Source organism: Artibeus jamaicensis, unplaced genomic scaffold (assembly GCF_021234435.1).
Source record: "Artibeus jamaicensis isolate MK-2021 breed Jamaican fruit bat unplaced genomic scaffold, CSHL_Jam_final contig_1998, whole genome shotgun sequence".
Lineage (NCBI taxonomy): Eukaryota > Metazoa > Chordata > Mammalia > Chiroptera > Phyllostomidae > Artibeus > Artibeus jamaicensis.
This window is the reverse complement of record NW_026521407.1, coordinates 3,243,312-3,259,446: the sequence shown is the minus strand read 5'-3', so window position 1 is coordinate 3,259,446 and position 16,135 is coordinate 3,243,312. Positions and strand designations below refer to the sequence as shown.

Genomic DNA, 16,135 nt, shown 5'->3' with positions numbered 1-16,135 from the left:
AGTCTGAGAAACAGTCTAGAGAGTAGAATAGAGTGCCACCATTCTTCCCCCACCCCCACTCTGAAATGTAAGTGGAATTGCATTTAATTTGTAGACCAGTTTGGGGGGGAAATGACATCATTTTTAATGTGCTGAGTACTTCTATCCACAGATGTTTTATACAAATTTAGATATATGCGCCATTTATTTAGGTTTTTAGAGTGCAACTTTTCTATGCCAAAGAGCCATCTTGCTATCATGAAGCTTGGGGGTACAGTTAAAATCCTTTTAAGAGCTACAGTTGTTCTTCAAAACCCTGAGTGAGGCAGCTTTTGTTTGGGAAGCGTTAAACACCAGGCACTTCCCAGCCTGGCACTGCTAACTTGCTTTTGACAGCTTTGCTAGTACCAGGCACGTGGTCAGCAAAATGCACTGCTGAAGTATCTGACTCTTAAATGTTATCATCAGCGATGGCATCCTTGAAATTGGGGGCCACACTTCCTAACTGCTTTATTCCTTGGTACCGGAAGGAGTGTGGGTCTATGTGTACCTCTGTATTTTGGACAGTAAAGGATTATTTCTGTACGTATGGGATGTTCTCCACTTATGTAACATAGAGCTAGGACCACTTGAGGTCTGTGGAGGAGGGGTGAAACAACAGTGGGGTATGATGGTAAGTTGGCATTGCTTTCTCTGGTTCTAGATACAGACACATCTCCAGGAAATTTGGAGGAGGATTGCAAAGTAGTGAGCATTGCCTAAGTGGTTGCTGGGCTTACATAGCCACAGAACATGGTCCCTTGAATGGTGTGATGGGCAGACACCAAGGCTACATACGCTCTTCCTTGATCTTAATGGAACTGTTAGAAACTGCGCTTCCTCCTCTGGATTCTTACAGCTCTCAGGGAGAGATTTTGTGCCGGAGGGGTAGGATGTGTGTCATATTCCAGGGCCAAGGCTGGTTCTGAGCTTGTATGGACACTATATATCAGATGCTGTATGACACTAGCTCATATACCTGCTTTACTAGACTTACTCGGGCTTACTCGTACTCCACAGGAGCCCTTTTAAGGGGCTGGAAGGGAAAACCTTTGTGCTTCCTTCCCAGTTCAGAGCCAAGATGGGTGCCAACCAGGAATGTAGTTTAGTGAGATGGGTCGATGTCTTTGTGGGTTAATGAGTTTTACTCCCCTCTGAGATGAATAGAAGGAGGAGCGGGGAAGGGGGGAAGGGTGGAAGCAGAGGAAAGATGAGTGGGACAGCTGGTCAACTTTCTACCTTTTCCTGAATCGACTCTTCACAGAAAACTCCCATTATCTGGTTTGCAGGGTTATGAATTAACCAAACATTAGCCAATTCTGTTCACATTGTTAGGTCAAAAACAAATCCTGGTCTCAGAGAAAAAAGAGTTTGGGACTATATTTGAAGTGATAAATTATCTGTGCTCCATTTCCTCTCCAGTCATGGGGAGCTTGGGAAGGGGCCATTGCTGGGAACAGCTGCATGGTGGGAGGTTCTGCACAGCTGGCTGCTCACACTCTGGCCTCCAGCTCCTGGTCCCCACCGAACCTCCTGGTTTTGAAAATTCATCCTGGCACTTTGCTTTTTCTTCCACACTCCTCCTCAGGGTCACTACAGAACGGACTGCCCAGCTTGGAGCCATGTAAATGTTTATCCTCAGGCTCCAGTAAGCGTCAGTGAAATTATGCTGTGTGGGGCCATCACAGCTAATCAAAGGTAGCTTTAGCAGGCTTAAAAGAATGCTATCAAAGTATTTCATAATCGGAAAACTTCTAACTTCAGCCCCTGGGGAACCTGGAACTGCAGTCCGGGCTGTGTGCAGGCACTTACCCTGCCCTGCTCACGAGCTGACACTGGGGGTGGATGGAGCGCCTGGGGCTCAGCCCTGCCTGCACGTTAGCAGTTCTGCTTCCAGCTCCCTAATAAAAGGGGTGGAAGCTAGGGGAGGCCCGGGAAGACTCCCTGAAGGGTTTTGGTTGATCTGAAGCAGCAAGCCCATGATTAGGGTTTGGGGGCGGGGGGCGGTGTCTCTCAGAGATGACTGAAGATGACTTATTAGAGAATGTGCAGTGTTTGGCAGTGCAGAATTATAAGTTTGGGAGGCCTCTTCTTTGACCTCGTGCTCCCTATTTTGTGAATGGCAGGTGGCTTTTGGGGCGACTCTTAACAAGCATAGTCTACATTACCACCAGCTCTTCCACCTGAATCCCTTATTATCTGATCCTAAATGAAAACATGCAGGAGAACATTGAGGTCTAACCTCCTTGAGAGACAGAGGCAGGATTAAATGTACAACTCTAAAAGCAAATAACTAACATGTCTACAAGTGAATCAGATACAAATTCAAGCTGGAGGCAGCATAGAATGAAGGAATACTGCAGCGTTAGGTGGAGTTAATTAGAGAATTACTGGGTTTGAGTAGGCTTTTTTTTTTTAATTGGACATCATATTATTCTCCCTAAGGTTAAGTTTTTACTCTCTCCTCTCCTTTCCCTTTCAGAAGTGGCATCGGTGTGGCCTTGTCTGGTCAGCTGTATTCCTTAACTTTCTCAAATCTCTTTAGTCCCTTCTGCCTCATGCTGAAATTGTGTGCCTGCCTTTTTAAAAGGTAGGCACCTCATGTTTCAAGTTTAAGTGCAATGGAACTCACCCTGCAGCTTGAACAGATTTGAGTGTTTTTGCAGAGGGAGGGCCAGGGCAGATGGGGAGTGTCGTGCTCAATAAATACTTGTTGGATTGAGTTGCTGGAAAGGCGGCAGGGGTAGGGAGAGTGAGCCACACTTCCCCCGGGCTCACGGGAAGTGGTTTTTCCCACTTCGAGTCCCCATACACTGTGCCCCTTTATAACACCTCTCTTCAGCTCCTCATAAGCACCCCCCACCCCCAAGTGTTCATCTCTCTCTCTCTCTCTAAATCACTGTTCATCCTGGTCATTGGGCTTGAAGCCCAGCTGGTGGCAACGATGTGGCATTTCCATGGATGTCATTGCTAGGCTGGTGGACTCTCTTCCCCACACACATAAAGCCAGAGGATGACTTGGGTAGTTAGTTACCAGGTTGATCCATGGAAACAGCCAATGTTTAGGGTTTTACAAAGGTTTTTGTAGAAAAGCCAGACTACCTAGCTTTAGGCTTAAATGTGGATATGGGTGAGAGGCCAAGGAGACCAAGATGAATACTAGATGTCTTTTCACTGCAGATAGATTTGTGCCAAATTCCTAGTAGTGCTAAACATAACAGCAAAAGAAAGCAGGAAGGCGAAGCCTGAACTGGTGACTTTCCTAGGCCAGGGAGCAGAGTTGTCTGCTGATCCCATTGGTGGCGGTGACTTCAGAAGTATGATCGGCCAGAAAGTCCCCCTCCCAAGCCAGGTGTCATCCTGTGATACAGGGCACTGCAGTTTCTCTTTCTCTTCCCCCACTGTGTGGGAAAATCCTGGAAAGAGAAGCTCGTTATCATTCCTCAGCCCTTGGATGCGAACACTGTCATCCAAGGAGCCTGCGTTCCCTTGCCTTTAAAGTTGACAACCACAGGCCTGGTGGCTTAGTCAAAATGGTTTACAAACCCCCTCAGCCGGGGTTTTTTTTACCCTTCGGAAAGGGTAAAAATGTGATTGGGAGAAAAGAAAGGCAGCATCTTTTCATTTCCTTCTCCCTTTTCTTCCCCACTCCACTCACTGCCTTCCCTTTAAGGGTTTTCTGTGCTCTGTGCGTGTTTGATCGCCCACACAGCTGTGAGAGAACCACCGTTGATAACACGTGCGCTCCCTGCCCCACACCTGCAGGCTGGCTCAAAACCTGCCGCATGGCCCCTGTCTGGGATTGTCTTTGTAACTCATGCCCATCAGATACGACACATGCTGGGGCGGAGGGCGGAGGTGGATAGCACTTGGCATGACAGAGGGGATGCAACCAGAGAGCTTTCACAGTACTACGTAGTCCGGATTCAGAGACTGGGGAGAGAAGGGTGACGTGAGTCACATCCATGGGCTCTGTGCACATCTGCGCACTGAGAGCGGCACCTGGACTTGTCCTTATTGGAACCGAAATCCTGGGTAGTTCCATGTTCACTGGAGACAGCTAAAACAGGTGCCCTGTGGGAAGGGAGAGTTTGTGAATCCCAGTTCCAGGAGGTCCCCAAATTCATCGGCATTTTCCAGGGGAGTAGAGAGTACAGATCTTTGCTTTTGACAGTGTGTACCGTTTGTTTAGCTCTTAGTTGCTCACAGTCAGTGCTCTCCAATGCTTCTCATTCATCTGCACATCCTGCACATCCTCAGTCCTGCAGGTGCAGGTGGCATTTGGTGGTTATTGCAGATAAGGAAACTGAGGCCAAGAAAGGAAGTGACTCGCCCAAAACCTTGTGACTAAGAAAGTCCTTTTGCCCCGACCCCAGGGCTCTTCCCACGTAGTCTGGACAGCCTGGGGTGCATGTCCTCCCCAGCTGGCGTCCTCTGCTGCCTGCCCAGCACGTGCCCAGCCTTGGTTTCCCCTCTGCTATGCACCTGTATTCCAGGAGCAAAAAGTCGGTTGTTCAGTTGACCAAATTAGAGAATCAGAAAGGAAAATGGGCTTCACAGAAGTCTGTCTGTTCATTTAGCACCTGTAAATGACTATCCACTTGGCGCGGCTAATCGGAAGGTGGTGGTTATTACATCATATGTGTCATATGGTGGTGGCTTTTGAGTATTTCCAACGGGTTGGACACAAGCAATTTCCATGTGGAATGAGAAGCTAACCAGCAACAGATGAGGCCCAGGAGGCGGGCAGGGTTTTCCTGCCTCTGGGTGTCATGGTCATTTTTGCTGAGCTTGGGGTCATGTGGAGATTCTCTTAAGATGGAGCATATAGGAAAGGGTGTATGTCTTATGTGTGATGGTGTGAAACCCCCAAAAAGCAACTGGGAATGAATGTGGGTGGTGCATTCCCATGTTGAGGGGTAGGTGCAGGTGGCATTCCATCTTGATGACAACTTAGTCCTCTGTGTAGGGAATTCCTGGTGCACACCTTCCCCTGAGTCTCCAGCATGACCCCCCCCCCCCCACCTGAGCATGTTTCCATCACCTAGCTTTAGGTTAACTGGGCCTAGAGTCATTGTAATGCATGATAGTGCCTTTCTAAGACAAGCCTGTGCCTAGTAAGGGGGACAGCAGGGGACTTGAATTCAGGGCAAGGTCTATCTAGGGACGTGGTATCATGGAGAATTGCCTGGCCTGGATCATAGAGATTACCTACCCCTCTCAACAGGGTTATGGGCAGCCTTATCTCCTTACCTCTTACCAAACCAGATTCTGTGTAGAATTCTTAACATTCTATTAACCATATGCTTATGTAGAATCTTTCCCAGTTACTTTCCAACTTCATAAAGTAAAATCCCATTGTAACAAATATAAAAATTATTCTGTATAATAAAGCAATTTCCATGGTTCATATAAATGCTTTGTGGTTGTTTTTTGTGGTTTTTGTTGTTTAATGAAAAAGACAAGAATAACCAACTATCTCGTGTAACAAGTACTTTTTCTGGTCCCTGTCCACGTAATAGTTCACCTCTAAACCGGAACACTCAAGCGCTTGCTGTTGGCACTGGGTGCAGGGAGAAGGGAGCAGAGCTGTGGAATCATCACCAAGTAGCAAGGCCCCTTTTGCTTTCTCTTCATCCCGAACCTCCCACCTTCCAATACTTCCTTCTTGTTTTCAAATAGAACACCACACAGAAACCCAACAAAGGATGGTGTGTGTGTCTCTGGTGTGAATATGGGAGAGTGTATATGTGTGTGTGAGAAAGTGCACATGAACAAAAGCAAGTGATAAAGTAAGTGGGGCAAATATTTAACAATAGGCCGATCTGGGTCAAGGTTATATGGGTGTTCTATGCACTGTTCGTGTTCTTGCATCTATAGGTTTGGAGTCATTTCCAAGTGAAAAGTTTAGAAAATGAATATGTGCTAAACTAATTTGACTGTACCGTGGTAGAAGTTTTCTTCTGCCATCCTTATAACATCTCCTATTCTTCCCATTTAATAGATGGAACAGCTGAAGCCCCGAGAAGTCAGTGACTTGTCTGAGTTCATGTAGAACATTGGGGCCGAGGCAGGATTTGGGTACAGGGACTGACCGGTACAGTAGCCACCTCTCAGGACACTCCATCATGTCCTTACTAAGTCAAGCTGAACAAGGTGGGCATCAGATTCCATGACAGGGTGCCTGCCGCTGTGTGTTGGAGCCCAGTCCCTTCCCCACATGGACCAGCGGAGGGGTCGGTAGGGCTGTGGTAGTCCACTGATGCGCACCGAGCACGTGCAGGGGTCCAGGTACCCTCTTGGAGAACGCTGCATCCTTATTCTAAGAATCACCCTTCTGCTGCTCTTCACTCTACTCCCTTACAATACATGAAATCAGAAGGAGTGAAACTACTCTGCATTTTTACAGTAGAGATCTGAGGGGAGGAAAAGAGTTGATTTGGTTTAGAAAACGATGCCAGGCTATGGGCCTGGGCCAGACAGCTTTCTCAGTTGGTTCGTTGTATTCGCTGCCTTGTAACGTCCAGGCACCTGGGAGAGGGCATCTGGGTGGTTTATTGTGGCGTGTCTTACCCAGTGGACAGGAGTTCCAACTTAAATACAAAGGCATACCTCACTTAGTCAACGAAACCTTCCTTGTAGCACAGGGCCTAGGGAGGGGTGGACCTGGTCATCACTGCTGAGCGGATGGAATTAGAGGTTCAGGCACTGGACTTTATTTCCCGGCTCCTCTTCTCTCACACCAAACCACATTTTATACATCCCATCTGTGCTCCATTAAGGCACTTGAATTATTCCTGACATTTTTGCTTACTGGTATTTCCCGTAGTTTCCAGAATTGGGGTAGGTAAAGTGAGTCGTACTGTACTTCTTATTTATTCATTTATTTATTTATAGAGAGAGGGGAAGGTAGGGAGAAAGAAAGGGAGAGGAAACATCGATGTGCAAGAGAAACATTGATCAGTTTCCTCTCCCAACTGGGAACCTGGCCCACAACCCAGGCATGTGTCCTGACTGGGAACTGAACCAGTGACCATTTGGTTCACAGGCCAGTGCTCGATCCACTGAGCCACACCAGCCAGGGCTCTGCTATATTTCTTAACATAGAAAAAAAACAGGTTTTAAAAAGTCGTCTGCATTAGTGTGTGTCCTTTATCTGAAATGTCTCCTAGCAGCTACCCTAGAGCCATAAGACTGTGGTTAAGTGGGCATCAAGGAATTTTTTTCATGGGCTTCAGCCAGTTACATAAAATACACCCATGAGCATTTACTGAATTATTACCCAGCTTACATGTTTAGATTTGTCCTTAGACAGTTACCAAGTTATATCTGCTGTCCCCAATATTCTCTGATTCTTCTTGGCTCTGTTTTACCCCAGAATAAGTGCTTCGGTGGCTGGGCATCCAGAATCAGGTCACAGTGCAGAGGAAGACAACCCGCTGGGTTGTCTGCAGCTTAGAGGTCTGTGTTGGAGCAGCTGCACAAATGGCCAAAGCTGTCTGCTTAGAGGGGACAGTGACAATGGAGCCTTTTCCTTCCAGTTCTTAGAGACGGGGATAGGTAATTAACATTTCAAACTGTTTCCCTTTGCTTCAGGAGGATAAGCCTTTTCTTTACCTGATTTAGAAAAGGAGGTGACATTACCATTAAGCAGCCCTTGGTTTAAAGACAGACACAAAGCCCATCTCACACAGGGGAAGATGGTGTAACTGCCTTCAGTGACTGGAAGCGTGCGGGTGAGGTGAGCTGACTTAGCATCCTTCTGCTGTGAAGTCATCAGGGCTCAGGCACATGCCAACAGTGGGACAGATGTTCCCAGTGTCAGACCTTTCAGTGCTCCTTCTGGAGGGGCCTAGCTTTCCAGGCTCGGTTTGCTGTGGAGGCACCGCACAGCCTTTGAGCCTCCTCCAGGGGGTCTGAACAACTGGCAAGATCAGGGGCTGACCTGGAAGGTTGCCCAGCACACTGTGGGCTTTTCCGCCTGTAGGACACAGCCTGGGAGTTTGCCCCTAAGCTGAGGTCAGGCTGGGTTGGTTGGGCTAGGTGGGGAACCGCTCGATGGGGTGTAGTGGTCTGACCAGAGAGGACTTTCTGCATGGGGACTAAATGGTCCACATAGGTTTGCAAGGCTTTGAGGGTTGACCCGAATGAGGGCTGAGCGGAGTGACACTAATAGACCCTGAAGGCAAAGCAAATTCTGTGACTGTACCTTCCCCGAGGAACATAACTGACAACTGCTGACTACAGCCTTGTTCCCCACTCTCAATCCAGAACAAAATGAATCAGAGTCAGGGATGGAAGCAGAGGTCCTGACAGATTCCAAACTAGTGAGGTGTAGCAAGTGAGCAAACCTGCCCTCTGAGCGCTGATGTCTACCAGGTGTTTACTCCAGGCTGGCCCCATCATGTGATTAGACCTGCCTGTGGCTTGCCACAGGTAAATGGAGCACTATTTATATTCTCCTGCTTGGGGGACGAGGTGGGAGGGATCATCTGGGCGCCCACAACACAGCTGTTTAATCAACAAGTCTCCCCTTGACTTTGGGCCTTTTTTCTCCCCTTATGTTACCCCAGGTAATAGCATGGACTCCAAGCTTTCATTTTAGCTGAATTGGTGAGGAACCATCTCTTACTTACCCTTTAATGGTTGGGGAATTCTAGAACTAGTGGAGGCTCAGGCTGTTCTGATGTAACATCCTGCCTTCTGGGGGTGAACACTGAGACATCTGGGAGCATAGAATTATCTCTTCCTGGAGTTGTTCCTTGATAGCTTCTACAGTTCCCCTCATTCACTTCTGATGAGCAAGTTCTTCATTTTAGAACTTGACTCTCCTAGCTAGACTCTCCTAACTAAAGTCTTTTTAATGCCCTTCATTTTTGCACCCACTCAGAAGACTTACTGATAAATTCTAATTTATTTCACCTTTCTCCTGGGACCCACCTGCTTTTCCTTTAGCCATTTTTATCCCTCTTTTCTACGATTTATCTGGTTTCTAGATTTCTTTTGAAGAACAATAGTGGCAAACAGATGCCCAGGGGCAACTTGGCTGGACATATATGGGGTTAAATCCAGCTTCAACTGTGTTTCTGGACCTATAGGAACCCCCTTAATTCTGCCCCCAGTCTTGCCCTTATTCCTGGGATGACATGGCCCTTCTCGATATGGCTTAAAGTCTCCTTCACTTAGTGTCCTTATTCTAACCTTACACTGATTTACATCTTTCGATTCCTTGCCTCAGAGTAAGCCTCATTCACTGTTTCATTTCTTCTTGCCCATCTTCTCTTTCCCCAAATTAGAAATCCAGAGCAGTGACCCAAGTGAATTTGACTATAATTTGCCAATACTGAGATGCTAAAGGGTTTAGATCCTTGCTGACAGTGAACTGAATTTTTATCTTCCCAAATTAAGCCAGTTTTTTTTTTCCTCACAACTGTATTTTGAAAAAATTTCAAACCCATGGAAAAGTTTGTAAGCACTTACTCATCACCTAGACTCACTGACAGCTTGCAGTTCACAAGTGGCAAACACAAGGCCCGTGGGCCCAGGCCAGCCCTCCACCTTGTCTGTCTGGCCTGGCACTGTGTTTCTACCTGGAGGCAGCACCGAGCTCCTTGCCCCTAGTTAAGGAGTAGTTACACTTTACACAGTCCTAAAATTATATCTGGCCCTTTGAAGGCAACTACAAAGGGTGATGTGGCCCCCGGTGAAAATGAATTTGGAATGTAGCCATATTATCTAATCTCTCTTCTCCTGAGTAGCATGTATATGTGTGTGTAGGCATGCATACATACGTATGTCCATATGTGCTTTTTTGGTGAACCAGAAAAATAAGTTGCAAATATCATGACACTTTGCCCTTTTCTTCAGTGTTATCTTCTGAGAGTAAGGGCATTCTTCCACATCATCACAATTCCATTATTACACTACAGAAACGATCGTTAAGTCCACCTCATCTCATCTCAGCTAGTCCACGTTCCATGTTCAGTTTCCCCTTTGATGGCTCTTTTGTTTGTTTGTTTTGTTTTTGTTTTGGATCCAGGATCCAGTGTCAAGGTTCTTGTTTGGTTATGTCTTTTTAAAAAAGTCTATCTAGAACTCCATTCCCACCCATGTTTTTTGTTTGAATGTTTGGGGTTTTTTTATTACTTTATTTTTTTATTAAATTTATTGGGGTGACATTGGTTCACAGGGTCACATAGGTTTCAAGTGTCCATTTCTGTGATATGTCATTTGTATATTGCATTGTGTGCCCACCACCCAAAGCCAAATCATCTTCCATCACCATATATTTGATTTAATGACTAGAAGAATGGACTGGTTGTCTTCTAGCTGTCCCGCTGTCTTGATTTTTCTCTTTCCTCATGGTGACATTCAACTTGTTCCTCTATCCCCTTTGTTTCATGCAAATGAGAAGTTAGGTCTGGGACCTGATTGGATTTAAAAAAAATAATAATTTGGGGGAGAGCATTTCATGGGTGAAGCACAGAGTGTCCGTTACTAACCAAGTTTGATGACTGGAGGTAGTGATCACCAAATTTCCCATTGTAAACATATATTTAAAATAATACTAAAAGATTTTCTTAATAATTGGTTAATGGGGGTGATACTTTGGCATGATATAAATACTCTGTTCCCCACAACCTTTCTCCCAGTAGTTTTGGCATCCATCCATGACTTCTTGATTGGTCTATTGTTAGGAGTTGTGTAAAGCCAGTTCTGAATTAATGCTAATCGATATAAGTATTGACATGAGCAATTGAAAAGAATTTAAAAATTGGGGGCAGGGGTGGAATCACTGAGGGGAAAGCAGCAAAATGGGGCCATCATATTCTATCAGAGTGTAGGGATTATGTGTGGTGTGGGCCACCATTCAATTGAGTATCAGTTGCTTACACACTCATTGTCGTCTAGAAGTTTGTTTGAGGTCAGGGAGGAAGCAGGTAGGGTGGAGCTAAAGCTAAGTCATGGTTCAAAGGAAAAATTATTTTGACTATTTGGAATTTATCTGTAATTATTTTTATTTCCTCCTTTTGCGCTCACTTTCCACTCTTAACTAGAAAATGGATCCCTCAAATCTTAATTGTTTCTCCCTCTCGCCCAACACTCCAGTGCATAAAACAGTGTTCCCAAGACCCAGGTATGTATGAATGGCTGTCCTGGTTCCTAGCCAGGAGAAGGAAGAGAACCCATTCGGCCCACCAGTGGCTCCCGGAACTAGGCCGCCAGTCAGTCATCCGACACTTGAGTCTGCCAGTGCAACAACGCAAGGGTGGGAGACGTGGTTTCAAAAGTCTTCTATCGGAAAAGGCCTGGGTCTCAGTTTGCTCCGTGGCACTAAAGAAGCCAGTTCACTGTCTACGTGAGGGTATATTGTGGCCCCCCGCCTGTAACACTTGGAAGCTCTGCCCCCTCGCACAGGAGAATTGAGAATGCTGGGGTGTATTCAGAACAGAAATCAGGGTGCGGTTTCAGCCACAGTTGACCTCTCACAGTATGTGTTGCAGATGATCCTCCTCAATCTCTGGTTCCTCCTTCTTTTTTTTTTTTTTTTTTTTTTAAGATTTTTTTAGAGAGACGGGAAGGGAGGAGGAGAAAGAAACATCAATGTGTGGTTGCCTTTCACATGCCCCTTACTGGGGACCTGGCCTGCAATCCAGGCATGTGCCCTGACTGGGAATCAAACCGGTGACTTTTTGGTTCACAGGCTTGTGCTCAATTCACTGAGCCACACCAGCCAGGGCAGGTTCTTCCTTCTTAAAAGACTACCTAAGAGCTGACTGGGTGTTGAGGTTTTTTTCTCTACTTGATAGGCATCACATTGTTGTGAGAAATGAAGATCCTGAAGGGTTTATGCCTGTCCTCTGAGTTTATAGGCCACCCAGAAATTCATCACTCCCAAAAACCACAGAATGAGGATTATTAGTAGTATAATTTTTTTTAGGGAGACAGGGCTAGACTATGTGCTATGTATATTATTTTTGCAAAGGCCAAATTGATTCCAAAGGAAAGCCTGTTCCAATCAGTAATTGCTGGTATTTTGTTTTAAGAATGTCAGAATCCTATAGAACTCTTCAGAGGATTCAGATAAAAGGTGAAAAGTTCACCCACTTCCTTTTCTTCAAACTGCAGCTACTTGAGAATTGAACACAAAGTTAAGTAGCTGCCATCTACTCCTTCTGCACGCCCACACACACAGGGATCGCCCTTTCCTCCCTTCTGGTGGCAAAGCGTTAGTGTATTCCTTATTCTTTGAGCACAGTGACATCTCCTGAGGAGCTGTCCTGACTCTCCAGCTGTCCATAGATGTGGTCTGCACCCTGGGGAGTCAGACGTGTAGCCCAAAATGCTTTCATTTGAGCTGTGCACTTAAATATAGAGTCAGTAATTAATTGAGGGTCTGCCTGAGAAGTTTTTCATGCATATACAAATCTCATCACTCTTTTCTCATTGGGTAAGCCTTCTGGTAAGGGAAATGTGATGTTACTGTTTATTTCTTCTTCCTTTTTAATCTAGTGTCTTTGGTTTCTTCTCCCTATTATGGTTGAAATGAGCTGTTGCTTGGTGTTGAAAGAAATGTTCCAAGGCCCAAGTTTTATTTTCCCATCTGGGATGGATGGGATCTCCTTGGGCTTTCCAGGGAGGGCTTCTAACTCTTACGTAGTCATATTGGGGATTTTGGTTTGACCGCAACTTCCCTCCAAAACCCATACGCTCCTGAGTTAAGCAGTTAAGCGGTGCCGAAGCCCAGGAGCTCGGAAGACTGCACGGTTTAATCCCTGCACATGTACAGAAATGGAAAAATAATCCCTGTGAAACTGTGGGGAGGGACTTCCCCTGCTTACTGCAACTCTTATTGGAGAAATGTTTAGAAATTCTGAACCCCCATCTTACTTTGCTCTTCTCCAGATAACTCCGCTCCTCCCCTTCCAAGCCGCTGCCTCACAGTTAAGGGACAGGACAGGGCAGGGCCGTTCCCAGCATGTGCAGGCCATGTGCCCAGCCTCATCCTCTGGGGCTGTCCTGCCCAGCCTGCTTGTCCTTCCTAAGTGAAGAGCAGTGACTGAGTAAAGCAGACCGTAGAAAAATGTGTATAATGTGATCTCATTTTATTAAAAATGTGTGTGCATACATATTCGTGTGAAGAGAGACCAGGAAAGATATGCACAGTGGTGATCTCTGAGTGGGGGCATGCATGGTTTTTATTTTTCAGTTTTTGTTCATCTGCATTTTCTTACTTCCTCCAACATATGTATAGTTTCTGTTATAAATAAGAGGTTTTTTTCTCTTTAAGGGGGGAGGCGAGAAGACTAGCACCAATGCTTCAAAGCCCAATGACATATGAGAAAGTGACTCATAACTTGTTTGTTGGACCTGCTGGTTGTTGAGCTCTTGCCAGAGCTCTTGCCATGTGTGAGATCTCATTGGCTGTCTTTCTCTTCCTTCTGTAGTCCTTGGGTATTTTGGGATCACACGCCTCATGCTAATGGAGGGTGGGTGGAGTGTAGCCTTGTCTTATTTCCCAGGCTTCTCCCACATGAGAATAGAATAAACTAAGTAGCCCCTTAGATGCTCAGCCAGGACCCTCTGGTCAGGGCCTGATCTCTACCCCACAGTCCATCTCTGCCAAGTTCAGAAGGGCAGCCAGCCACAAACACCTCACTTCCTGTGTCATCTGCTGCCTTCTTCCTTCTCCTCACCCCTTCTTGCCCTTCTAAGAGTTGTCATCGTTCTCCTTCGGGTACCAGCAGTGGGGGTTTGCTGGTGTGGCCGGGCCTGAGCAGAGTTCCTGCCAGGGATACGAGAGAATAGCAGAGACAGCTTGGTGATCCTTCTGGAGAGGCATTGGTGGGCGTAACTTCAGGTGCTTAGGGGTTGTGTCAACCTTGTCAGCAGCTTCTTACCCTACCCCTCCTCTGTCACCAGTGCTTATCACAGAGCTGGCTTGTGGTGGGTGCTCAAAATCTGCTTACCAAAGGAATCAGTCAGTCCACTGTGGTGTGCCAGGCACCCTTGGCCACTCTTGGTTGGGTGTCTTATCTGTGGTTTGTGTGCTTCTCCCCCAGTGCACAGACACTTGACTGCTGGTCCTCTGCTCTCAGAGTCCCCTCTCCCCGAAGCCATAAAAATGGAGCTGTTGGGAGACAGGGCCAAGTGGCTCTGGAAGATAGCACCTAAGGCTTCTTATCTCCGGTGTGTGCTGTTTTGTTTTGTTTTTTCCATTTGCTGTTGCCCAAGAACCAAAGCATCCGCCACTGATCAGCTACACAGTGAAATGGCCTGGCCCCGTGCCAAGGTACTTCACCAGGTGGTTGAGCCGCGGAGGCTGCTGCATGCGATGGGCCGATAATACCCCACAGTGCTGTAAACAGGACACTCCACCCTCCCGCAGCCACCCAGCCAGTGCCCCGGCAGCCTGCTGCTTTGTCACGGCCTGTCATGATACGGGCGGCTCTTCTCAGATAGGAGAGCCGATTGTCTTATTTCCCTCCCCATTTCCCAAATCTGTGAGGGGTACTTTCCAGAAATGAAACCAGTTCATCTTCCAACCACAAGCAACCGTTGGGCCTTTTCAATGCTGCCTCTCCTATAACCATAATCACACAGTTGCAGAGCACATTCCACTACCCAGACCTTTCCGGTTTGCCCAGGAGGGATAAGCTGGTGAGTTCCTATTTCCACTACACTCGCTTGTGAGATTTCTCAGGGGGTGTTCTAACTGAGGTAGGTCGCAGTGGGTAGCACAACATGAGTGCTGACCTGCAGCAGCCGCTGCCCATGTCTACAGGCAGTTTTATTCCCGCCCTGGCCCCATTTATTCACGGTAGTGTCCATGCTGGGTTAGACTGTCCCTAGTAAAGGAAGGGGCCCTGTGCAGATGTGCACCTTCCTAGGGGACAGCGGGGGCTAGAACTCACCCTGCCCTCTTTTCTGGGCAGCCTCCTCTTTCTAGGCTCCCTCACCCCCACCTTCAATCCTAAAGGATTGTGATGGGGGAAGGGGTTCAGTGACAATTGATTTGACCTACTCTAGCTGATGAGACTAAAGCGTATTTGCATCTCATCTTCTGTTCGAGGGAATTTAGGCCCGATTGTGCTGCTGCTTGCCAGATGGGAAAGCAGGCCCAGGGCGGTTGCGTGATGTTGGCTGCAGTCACGCCACAGTGAGGGCAGAGCTGCAGTCAGAACGAGATCTCTCCCATCCGAGCACCCAAATATTTGGGGGCCACGCTGCTCCAGCCTGCAGCCCCTTCGAGGATGGAGCAAAGCATGTCAGTGTCTGATGTTGGCTTCAGTTGGTATTGCACTTAGAAGGAACTTGACACCTTTGTTTAGTCCTTAGTCAATTTTGGTGCCCAAATTAGCAGGTGCTCCCTAAACCATTTTGGATGAGGTTTTTGAAATAAGTGGTAGATTTTTTTTTCCATTGAAAATTTGATTTTTTGATTTTTTAAGTGCCCCCCCCCCTTATTTCTGGTTATAAAGGAAACATGGCATTTTTTTCAAATGTTTTATTTATATATTTTTAGAGAGGGGGGAAGGGAGGGAGAAAGAGAAGGAAAGAGACATCAATGTGTGGTTGCTTCTCATGTGCCCTGACTGGGGGGACCTGGCCTGCAACCCAGGCATGTGCCCTGACTGGGAATTGAACCAGCAACCCTTTGGTTCACAGCCCACACTCAATCCACTGAGCTTTACCAGCCAGGGTGGAAACATAGCATTTTATTATCTCCTTCCAGGGGCCGGGGTGTGCCAAGAATTTGGGGGTTTGGGAGGGGAGAGGCCCTTGCTGAGGACTCAGACAGAAGGTAACTCTGTCATCCTGTGGCTGGGTAGGAGCTGTGCCAATGCCCTGCCCTAGGATGTGGTCAGTGTAGAAATGGGGCTGAGGCCCAGCCGTCTCATTCAAGGAAAAGAAACTGAGGCAAGTCCTCTAGTTCAGCTTAGCTGTGGTGAGACCCTTGCAGGTCTAGCCACTGGGTCTGGATTAGGGTGCTTGGTTTTTCCCCATGCCCGCTACTATCTCTATCTCGTAACCCCTTCCTCCTTGCCTCCCTCCCTTCCCCCCCCCCTTTTTTTTTTGGTATTTCTCTTTTTTGTTTGTTTTGGTTTGGTTTGGT

The 16,135-nt window shown here is 46.9% G+C and overlaps 1 protein-coding gene across 5 annotated transcripts in view; it reads left to right on the top strand.

Moving 5' to 3' along the window:
* Positions 1 to 16,135, top strand: part of FAM117A (family with sequence similarity 117 member A) — a 61,748-nt gene that overhangs the window by 24,342 nt on the left and 21,271 nt on the right. Inside the window, exon 1 of one of the 5 annotated variants that reach the window (XM_037149965.2) lies at positions 14,501 to 14,679. The exons of the other annotated variants lie outside the window; for them this stretch is intronic. The gene's annotated coding sequence lies outside the window, so the exon portion shown is untranslated. Of the gene's footprint in view, positions 1 to 14,500; positions 14,680 to 16,135 lie in introns of those variants that run through there. 5 annotated transcript variants of the gene reach the window in all.